The sequence below is a fragment of the Myripristis murdjan genome, chromosome 23, assembly GCF_902150065.1.
Source record: "Myripristis murdjan chromosome 23, fMyrMur1.1, whole genome shotgun sequence".
Classification (NCBI taxonomy): Eukaryota; Metazoa; Chordata; class Actinopteri; order Holocentriformes; family Holocentridae; genus Myripristis; species Myripristis murdjan.
The window spans coordinates 5934272-5946139 of NC_044002.1; positions in this window are offsets into that span (position 1 = coordinate 5934272).

The following is an 11868-nucleotide window of genomic DNA, read 5'->3' on the forward strand; positions in this document are numbered from 1 at the left end:
AAAAACCGACGCTTGGTCAGGGCCCCTGGGCTTCCTTTACTGACGCACAAGGTCTCTGTCAGCGTCTTTTTAAGACGCAGGGGGCTTTCCATTGATTGCAATGTAATCCCATCCGCGGCGATATTAGACGATCAGAGAGAGTGCCCCGGCAGTCCATTCACTTCAGTATAGGAGGGTTGCAGTCACGTGATCCCGATTACGCGCGACATTCCGACTGCGGCGCTTCCAGACGCTGTGAGCATCAGTCCCTGTGACCAACTTCCTGTTCCAGCTTTTACATTAACGCTGTCGGGGGACGGATCAAAAGTTATTAATAACAGAGCCCGTCTACGACGAGCCTTGCCACTCTCCATTAACTCCCGTTGTATCGAACTTGGTTGCAGTTCCACTGTAATTCCACTGGGGGTGATCGCGGGCGAGTGCAGAATGAATGGGGCTCTATGGAGCTAAACGGCTAAATTTGTCTCTTACTCCTGTTTATGGTTGAAAATCGCAAATACTGTTGTAGTTTCTGAAAGTTCAATATGGATTATAGGTTAGAAGTGAAATTAGCGAGAACTTATATCCTTTCAGTTTCCTACAGTTTGGGCTGTTGTTGGCCATAACACGCTAGCATTTGCTAATGAATGCTGATTGGTCAGTGACGGACTTGCGGCTGTTTACGACCAGGGATCCCACTTGATGGCACCTGAAGACCAAGACAAACGGGAAACACCACTCTTAAGGAGGACTTTTCCATCAAAGTTGATATTTGTGTATGCAGAGAATGTCTAATATAGCACAGGCGGGCTTTAACTTTTCCAATCTAGCTGAATCAGTGGCTCTGGCAGAGGATTGGAGTAAATTGTGTACTGTCAAACCTTTTCAACTGTCAAACCAAAATGTATGTTTTGCCTAGGCATTGATGCTGTAATCACCTTACAGCAAACAAGTCTGATCCCTATATGTTTCACTTTCAGATCCAGAATGACAAAGCCCAAAAAGAGGCCATGCCCCTCCTGCCAGGCCCCAAATTCCCTTGGGAGGAAGACATGCACAGAGTGTGTTGGCCCTCTTCAAATGAATGAAGAATTTAAAAAAAACAAACAAAAAAAAAAACAAGATAAGCTGAAGGACTGCAGCTGGGCATCATCTGTGAAAAAACACAGAAATTCCAGCAGGACCATAAAGTCAGCCCAGCTATCTGTGAGTTTTAATTGCTAATGATCCTATTTGTCAACCATTATTTTTGTCATTGAACAATATGCCTGTTACACTTTCACTTAATAACATGATGTAAGACATACATAAATAGAATGACAAAGTGCTAAATCACAAAGCTAAGATGCTAAGAGATGAGCAAGAAAAACAATTTAACAATATTTGCCAAATCAGCAAGGTTGAAGTTCTTGAGTTGTTGCTGATTAGCCTTGCTTGTACATGCCTAAACTCTTGTTCAGTCAGGACCACTTTGTCAAAATAATCGTATTTATTTGCTCAACATATATTTGGTTCTGTTCTGGGACGCCCTGCTCCTCTACACGCTTGCGTCGCTTGCGTGGAAAGCCTGAGGCAGGAAGAGCACACCTTCCTGCCCTTCATGAGCCATCATGAACAGCTATAGCAGGGAGCACAGCAGCAAAGACCCCCGACAGAACAGAACAGCAACAATGACAATGATTAAGTTCAGACACAGCATGGTAGGAGGAGCTGGGGTGGAGGTGGGTTGCAATTCAGCCAGCAGAGGAAACAGCACAAGAAGCCGGGCAAGGCTGTTTAAATAGAGCGCTCTGAATGTAGTTTACCAATAGAAAGCATAGAGGAAGTCAGATGAGCCATCAGCTGACTGAGGAGTGGCGGCTTGCTGATGACAGCTAACAGTGCTTGACTCCATGGCCTGCCTGAACTAACGCTATGCTTGATTTATTGGAATTTGTCAAGCCAAGGTGTAACTGTATATATTTTTCTTCACTGTAATTCTTGCAGGTTTTAAAACTAAATGCCCTTGGCCACTGCCCAGTCCTATTTCTTGGCCATCAGGGCCGCAATGGGCAGATTCATGATGACATTGTACATCATATCTCCCAAGCTGATGGGGCTGTCCAGGAGATATTGAAGACGATGAGGAAACTCTACGAACACCTCCTGAAAAGTGAGATCATCCTTGTTCAAAATTAATACATCATACTTTATTATGCCATAGCATATCATACTTAATTATGCCGTACTGGTATGTCATTAGTGTAAAGGGTTCAACAACAAAGCTGCAGTTGCTTAAAAACACTAGAAAAAAATTTAAATCCTCTGTTCAAAATGCATACATTTCTATGGCTTTAAGAACTACATGGTTGAATGACAATAAGGAAATTTAATGCAAATTAATGACGTCTTTAGAACTTGAGAAAACCTAAGTAACTGCTTATTTTTTGTTAAGTAAGCAAAAAAGTTGTATCTACTTTAAAATAAGTGTTTATTGTTTGTTTGTTTGTTTTTTTTTGTTTGTTTTTGCAATATTTGCAGAGTTATTTGCTCCACAAGCAGCTTCAGCTGCTAATCAGCAACTGTCAGCAGCTGGTCCTGTGCCTGTGGCCTGTGCCCCCCTGCAGACAGTGATACTGGACCAGAACCAGAGGGAGAATTTGTGCTTTTCCTTGAACCTGTCAGTTTACCATCTTCCCCCTCTCAGCCTCCTCCCTCATCTTCCCTCTCCCCTCATTCTCCTCCCTCATCTTCCCTCTCCCCTCATTCTCCTCCCTCATCTTCCCTCCCCTCCCAGCCTCCTCCTTCATCCTCCCTTTCCTCTCAGCCTCCTCCTCCATCCTCCTCTCAGCCTCCACCTCCATCTTCCCTCTCCTCTCAGCCTCCACCTCCATCCTCCCTCTCCTCTCAGCCTCAGCCTCCATCTTCCCTCTCCTCTCAGCCTCCACCTCCATCCTCCCTCTCCTCTCAGCCTCCACCTCCATCCTCCCTCTCCTCTCAGCTGCCTCTTCCTGGTCCATCTCCAGCCTCTGTTATGTGTCCTGCCTCTTCCAAAAAAAGGAAAAGACCCAAACCAACAGGTTAGATTTTCTCAAACCCACATGAATGTATTAAAATGATTTCTCTTTAATATTTTAAATGTAATTAGTCATGTTGCTACTTCAGAACACTTATTCCTTCTGTTTGTTTTTCTTTTCCCTAGAATGCAGAAAACACAGAAGCCAGAGGGTCTTCCTGTATGATGGGGTTGTGGACAAAAGAGTTATAAATGTAATTTAATGTAGTTCTCCTTTTTTAATCTTTTTTTATCTTGTAAAATATGATGGAAAAACACTTCACAGTCTGTTTATTGATCATTCTACATTTTTTCTGCTGTAATGTCTTTCAGGGAAAAGAGGAGGTCAAAATCAAGTGGACACCATGCTCCAAGTGGTAAGTTCTTCCTAAACAAAAGATTTATACACTGATAAAGCGGTTACCATCCCATTTTAAATTCACTTATTTGCTACCTCTCAGCTATGCCTCCTTGGAATGCCAGCAATCACTGTACTCGTTCATAGGCATGGCTCACCTTACATGTCCCCAAAATTCACTCTGAGTTAGTAAAAACAGCCCTTTGTTACTATGCCCCTCATTAATGGAAGTCACTTCAAAAAGATTTAAAATTGAGCTCTGTAGTACTGTTGGCACACTTGAAAGGTACAATCTCAAAGCTAATTGATTCTAATTGTCAGCACTTTTAACTTTTTCTGGTCTTTTATGGTATTGCTTATGTTGTCTCTTGCTGACATCTGCGGTTCTTTCATTCTCATCAAAATACTTTTATTATTGATTTTTAACTGTTGTTGATATTTGTTTTTTTGTACCACGGCAACATTGGAAATGAGGGTTTTCTCTCAGGTGTTTTGCAAGGATTTAAATAAATGTTAAAATGAAATTGAAATTAAAATAGCATGGTATATTAAAATGGAGGACAAGTTGTCAGTAATCAGAGCAAAGGGTGGCTATTTTGAAGAAATAGCCAATAGCCAATAGCCAATAGGTTTTCCTGTCAGCCTGCCCCCCGGGCGCCGACAGGAAAACCTCCTCGCGCTGCGTCGGCTGCGGGACGGGCCTGTGCAGGGCGTGCTCCGTGCTGCGGTGTCCCGACTGCGACCGGGCGCTCGTGTCCGGGAGGGGCAGGGGACCGCGAGGGTTAATGCTCAATTTGGCCACTGAAAATGTGTTGCTATCTGCTAAGGGGTGCAGTGGTGGTTCTGCCCATGTTGCCGCCCTCGGCGAAATTACTGCCTTGCAGTAATTACTGGTGCCCCCCCCCGGCCTGATGCCGACCGGTGCCGCGCCCACCCGATCAGGTCTGCCGGATCTGACAGGTGAGCGGCGCACACAGACTGCCATATATCATATATGACAGTACTTGAAGTGTCAATGGTATGGTGCAGGGTGAACAGGGGAAGTGTCCAAAGGTATACAACAGTATTTTGGTCAAGTATTGATTAAACTGAAAACGGAAAGTGTTATTTGATAACGTGTATCATATATGATACAAAAGGCTTTATAGGGTTAAGCAACCAAAAAAGTCCTGAAATTCAAAAAATATATGTATTTTCCCTGTTAATATCATTATGAATATGTAAAAAGTAATAATGTATATATGATCATTTCTTGCCAAGTAGTTCATTGCCTTTTTTCCCATGTTTTTGAAAGAATTCCAAAGAAAAAAAAAAGAAAGCCAAATTGCTCAGAGCTATGGAAGGCGTGCCTGTCGGGAACCAATCAGCTGACGGCGCCTGGAGACGTTCCTGACTGAACTGGATCTGCTCACTGTATTTCTTTTTCTTTTTCTGTCTCATCCTGGATGTTGAGTCTAAATTGTGCAGATATTCATATATTTACATGATTGTTTTCATGACAAATGGGGAAAAAAAAACAGGTTACAGTGTTTCCCCTTAAATTTTGTCTTGTCAGAGTGGGAAAACCCCCTTAAACCACGTTTTGACATGTACAGAGAACTGAAACTCTTCAAAGAAATAACAACAATAATAAAATGATATTAGTCATACACATTCAGGCAACAAGTGTAGTATCGATCAGTTGTACAATAACTCTAATCAATCAAACTGTATCATATCCATCATATCAGAGGCTGACAACACCAACTGGCTGATTTATGACTTTTAATGGCAAGGCAAAATCGGCCCGACATATTGATCTAATCCTCACTGACAGTCATTCAGATGCTCAGTTAGAGGTATTATGTGACCTCTTCACACAGAAACACACAATCACAGAGTCACGGCAGCCGAGTGTGTGTGTGTGTGTGTGTGTGTGTGTGTGTGCTGCACTTCACATAATCTCTTAGTGGTAGGAGGCCTGAAATGGACCCACCAGCCACCGTGCTGCTTTTTAAAGAACATGAGTGGATTATCAGAGACGGTAATCTCATGTTGTCCTGTCAAAGTGAATGGTATTGTAAAGAGGGGGGCTTAGCAATAGATGTGTGTGTGCATGTGTGTGTGTGCTCGAGCGACCCTGAGAGGCAGGGCTGTCGGTAACGTGAGACCCGGCCTGTGTTGATGGTCGGGGTCCGTCTCTGGAAGGTCAATGAGAACACGAACTACAGCTCTCGTCTTCCTCACTGCGTCAGGGAAATTCAAAACCTCGCCCGAGTCGCAGACAAGACATTAGCATGCACTGCCGAGCAGCCGAGCGATATGCCAGGCCGATACCGGCCTGCTGTGAAACATCAGACCCCGTCCTCTGATCTGATCACAGGAAACAGACTGTACAACCTGCAGGGATATTTCATTTTCCTCATACAGTTCTGAGACCTTTTGTTTTGATTTAGCTCCCATGACTTTGAATGAAAAGCTGCTAATACTAAAAAAAACTTTAATTAGTATGAGTTTGGTCTAAAATACCAAATGCTTGATTTCAAATGTGACTTTTTGGGATGAAAACAGAAAAAATGGCCAATGTATTGAATATTGCTGGAAGATGTCAACTATTGTGGGCTTTAATACAAAAATGTCAGGACCGGTATTAAAAAACAAACATATTGGTCGACCCCTACTACCCTGTCTTTCTTTCTTTCTTTCTTTCTTTCTTTCTTTGTCTTTCTTTCTTTCCTTTCTTCCTCCTTTTTCACTCCCTACCACCAATTGTTCCTTTGTGTTGAAGTGTACTGCACTCCACGCAGCACGGGCTCAGTCCAGATGTTTTAACGCAAGGCATTCCAATTATCATGCTCTATTTGTGCGCATGTGTGTATGCGTGTGCATATTGCATTGCATATGTGTGTGCAGTGTGTGCATGTGTTTATTATGCGTTTTCTTTTTTTTTTTTTTCTTTTTTCTTTTTTTTTTTTTTTTTGCATGGGTCAAAAAAAGAAGAAAAAAAATTTGGCCTGTTCTTCCTCTCACAGAATTCTCATGCACATTTGCCCCATTAATCCTCCACCTAGATGTGAGATGAATCTTTACACTGTGGAAAATTTGGTGAATTTCAGTTTCCCTGCATTAAAAGGTTGCGGTTAGGTTTTTTTTTTTTCTCTCTCTCTCTCTAAAACAGCTGACTCATTTCCCCTCATGTTTCACTCTCTGTCTTCATTCTCTCTGTCGACCATGATACACTTTAGTTATGCAGCAAGCAAGAAGTGTGTGCAAATGTGTGTGTGTGTGTGGTGCTGAAGGTGTGTGTGTGTGTTTTTCTGCTGCTTTCTTGTTTGGAGGTATCATCCTTTTTACAGCACAAGAAACACTCGGGCGACCTGCCGCCTTATAATAATCCATGTGCTGGTATGCAATATGAATGTGCAGAGAAGGGGATGGAGCGGGTTGGAAGGGGGGGATTCATGTGTGTGTGTGTGTGTGTGTGTGTGTGTGGAGGATGGGTGGTGGTGGTGGTGTGTGTGTGTGTGTGTGTGTGTGTGAAGTGGGGAGGGGGGTGCAGGGGGGGGTTGGAGGAATTTCTCTGGATTCTTGCAGCAGCTGGTTGGCTGCTGGGCTGGTTTCCATGGCAACGTGTGTAAAAAGAGTACAGGCTCCATCCCTCAGTCCCGTATCGATGCTCTGTACAAAGGAATAACGTTTTACAATTACATGCCCTCCATTCTCTCCCTCTCTTTCTCTCACTCTCTCTCCATAATCCTTCTTCTAACTCAAATTGAGAATGATTTATCGGAGCAGAGCTAAAAGTGTGGCTTTTAAAAGGAAGGTCCACTGAAAATCAGATTTTTAAATACGGGCTGTCCAGTGTACAGTATGGAGTTTCATCATCAATCTGCGAGTACACACAAATAATACATTTTTTTTTTCAAGTGATGTCCTCATCTGAATCACACAATCCACATGCGGATTGTCCTCAGCAAGGAGAGCAGATTAGAGAAAAGCCTTTGCTGGGAGTGCTGGTGCTCACAGTCAACACTTGCAGGAAAATTCATTTAATGCAATAGGGAAACCCACCCAACCGTAGATGGAAAATATAACACACCTCGTATTTTGGGGAGGAAATTTTAATTGCTAAGTTGTGAAGGTCAGGCTTAACTTATGGTAAATGTGCTTCTCAGTATTTTTGCAACCACCTACAGGGGGATTCTCCAAGGAAATTCTGTCCCATTCACATCCAGTGTTTTGAAAACATAATACATGTGAAAAAAAGAAATTTGGATTAAAACTGTGTGAGGTAAGGTTTTTGGATATTCATTTTCAGTTCATCATGTGTGGTATCTATCATGGTAAACTGACAGCTGCAGCGCCGGGTCACTTTTTCACAAAGTCTTCGCTGCTCTGCCTGTGAACTGGTGAGTGCAAAAGGCTTGTTGAGGCTGCCGCTTGTAGCTTTTTAACATTAATAAATCATCGCCCTCTTCATTTTGGGACATTAGAGTAATCAAATTAGCATAATTAAAACAAATGTGTGTGAGCGCTGGTAGCCTCTGCCAGCCTCGGATTTGGTGGGAAATCAGTTGGATTCCTTTACGGCACAAAAAGGAGAAGAAAAGAGCTTCTGGTAAAGGCAGAGGTTGGATGGAGTGACAGACAAATGGAAAAAAAACACTTCCTACATGTTTATCCTCTTGAGAAAAGTGATGAACAGGTGGGGCACGGGAGAAGGAAGCCAACTGGTTTATGGGAAGCATTTATTCCCAGTATCTCTGCCATTTTATTTACTCTGATTATACACTAAGGTATCAATTAAAGGTACCTTAACTCTGCCCTTGGCAGTGCTGTGTAATGCACCTTTAACTTGACAGCAATACACTGACATTTAACTTTTGCAACTCAGTCAGTCCTGTCAGTTGTTTTGACATTGCGTGGCCAAGCTCTAGTCAAACCCACAGAACTTCAATTACACTGGTCTACAAGCAAAATGCTCCCAGAATAAAAGTAGTTAAACTTTACCTACTTTCAGTTAAAAAAGAAAAAATAAGTCAAAAGTGATGGTTGGCTCAAGTTATCAAGATACAGTAATAAGTCAAATATTGAAATTCTATACAAAGTAATGAGAGAGCGATTATTAATTGAAAGGATATGTATGTGTCTGAGCTACAAGTTCTGACTCAAAACATTTCTGCAATGTAGAACCTATTCATCTATGCTAATGTTTTGATAGAACATGCCCTCTTTGACGTATTATACACTTTGTTACATTTCATAAGCCACGATGAGCATTGATTTAAGTCATATGTAGCAGCTTTTATAATTGTCAGTGTGTGATACTTTTATCAAATTGTCTCATATTTTTTTTACCCGAGGAACCAGAGATGCCTTGAAACTGTAAACAATGCAGATAACTTCTGTTAGATTTGTGGTGAGGTAACCTTTGCATCACAAAAGCACATTATAGGTGCTGTTGTGAAAAAGGCATATCATCTTTATTTTGGATGCAAAATAGGGGATCAGGACAACAGTTGGGCCCACATTACTGTTGTAACACATGTGCAACTAATCTTTGTCAGTGACTCAACAAAAAAAGTAAATCTATGCCTTTTGCAGTTCCAATGATTTGGCGAGAACCAACAGATCACAGCAGTGGAGCTGTAAGTGATGAGCATGGGGAGCGATTTCACCAGGACATTGCAGCCATGGAGAAAAGGTATCAGGGAAAATGGAATCCGTCTGTGCTGGCTGACTACTGTTGGAATATGTCAAGGGATGATCCTGATGCCGTGTACAAGAGACAAGCCAAAAAGCGCCATGTACATACTGAATAACTGTTGTTTTAAGTGATGTTTCAGTTTGTATTTTCCTAATACATTTAGTTACAATAAGTCATGAGACTTCTTTTGTTTGATCCTTGCCAGGGAAGCACTTGGACACTTCAGATATAAGTATTCTTTCAAATGCAAGATTTATGTACATGTATATACATAATAAAACTTTGACATTAAATATCTTGGAAACATTAGCCAATCATCAGTTTTATCATTTGTTTCCCAGTTCATCTTATCAAAGTATGTAAGATTTAGCCAATTTTATCTCGGAAGCAGACAATTTCCAAAAATTTGTGTACCAGTGTTACAATCCTGCCTGAGAGCCCAAGTGATCCCAAATGATACACAAGACATGATGATATTTTCTATTTGACGTGATGCTGCAGCCATAAAATAATGGCAACTTGTGTTTGAATATTTCACTCAGTTGAAGTGTGATGGAGCTCCGATGAAGCGCTGCAACCAGCAGATACACAGTATGTGTGTGACATTGTCGTACAACATGCACAGAAGGTTTTTCTTACAAGGAAATCGAAGGGAAAATCAGAGTTGAAGGGGTTGAAATTAGATGACAGTGATGATGTGTGACGCGATAATGTTTAAATTCGTCACATTGTTTTATGTCCTTTCTTGCTGCTGCTTTTCTTGGCCAGTTGCTGTGCCACAGTGCAGCGTTCCTGGCGACGCAACTCTTCAACAGAATACAAATACACACGGCGTCTTGGAGCCACCAGACTAGTATTATCAGTCCTTTGTTTTTCAGGTATGTGTGCTACAGTAGCAGGGCTCAGACGGAAGAGACTTAACATGTGAAGAAAGGGAGTGTTTATTGTCATGCCATGCTTTTAATACTTGACTGTTTAATGGATCACTGCTCTTGGCTTCAGGACGTTTTTGGCTCCCATGAAACACTGCTGCACTGCTTACAATACAGTACAGTGTGCGGTACACTGTGTGGTACAGTGCAGAGCCATTTGTACACACTGGACCAACATGGACATCTGGGGTTTTCCTTCCTTCAATTCTTCAGTTTATATAGACTGTATCATTATTTACTGTGGCAATTGTGGTTGCTAATTACAAGTGCTTCCTCTGTCTCTCTCCCTCTGTGCGTGTGTGTGTGTGTGTGTGTGTGTGTGTGTGTGTGTGTGTCCTGCCTGTGAAACTGATCTGACTTCGGACTCCCTAAAGGTGGTAAGGACTGAACAGCAAGGGGAGGGATGTGTGTCCTTGTCTCACATTATCTGCTGAGTGAGCACACCGGCCCGTGAGCCTCATTTTGAACTTCAAGTTTCAAGAAAAAAAAAAAAAGATCATGTGGTAAAACCAGCTTGATTGCTCAAGTTCTGTGTGATGAACATGATCATACAACTGTCTGCAGTCTGAGTAAAACACACACACACACACACACACACACACACACACACACATACACACAAAAAAATGCATGGGTGAAGATTGCTCCGGGTGTGTTATCTGCATGGTATCTGCTCTATCTAATCTCCTGACTTGTTCCAAACCACCAACACTGGCATTTACTCTGATGAGTCAAATGAATACAGATGTATATTTAATCATGAATTTGTTATTGAGCTAAATATACAAAGTTGCCCGCATTATTTTTTCCAGTTACCACTTCCTATCCATGTTGCAAAAAGCGTTGCTCACCTGGATGTGACTACCCGGAGGCAGATTAGAGCAACACTGGCACCTCCTGGTGGACGAAATGTGAACTGTCAAAAGGCTGACAGTCAACTTTGTGCTGAATGTGACCTTGTGATGAAATTATCTGGTAATCATTTTGTATGTTTTCCCATCGGTGCAAAACAGAAATGCAGTGCATCAACCTGAGAAAAAAAAGACATGAGAAAATTTTTGCTTATCATATAATTATACTTATAAAAAAGGGGGGAAGTAGATTCTGGGAAAGGAATGGGTAAATGTGTCTTCTGTTGCATTCCATTTCCAGTGAAAAATCACTGCAGAAGAAGTTTAAAAAATCATTCATAATTGGAGTCTCTGCACTTTAACCCTTCCATGGAGCATCATGACATCTGCTTGGAATCAGCTCTAACAGAAGACAGGGTACAGAGTACAAAACAGCCTTTATGTTGCATACACAGTATATACAGTATTCTTTTTAAAATATGGATCATTCAGCTATTTTTTATAAGGGCTACTTTGCCCTTTATCACAAGGCAAGAGGAATGGCTGCTTCTCACTGTTCAAATGTCACCCTCTTGTGGACGCCAGATAATAATAATAACAATTATACTAATGATGATAATAATAATATTAATAATAATAACCACGGGAAGGAAAGAATGGAAAAACAGTGACATTTAGACAGTAAAAATAACATAAACGACACCTCTTTCTTCTAAAGCCTAGGTTTTAATAAGTGATTTACCAGAGGACACCAGGTTTAGGATAACAATAAACATTTGAATTATGATGGCCCCCTCCACATGCCCACACATAAGAATATTCCCTGGCTGGTCAGCTGAAGTAGGAATAATGCATTTATAGAAAGACATTTGTAACTTCTTGTCCATTTGAGCTTTACACCAGAATAGGTCTGGGGCATACACTTGCGATTACTGACCTACATAATGGCATTTTACACTACATGATGAATGATGTCTTTCGTTTTTTGTGGTATGAAAAACAACCACCAACCAGACTCAGTTCAAAAT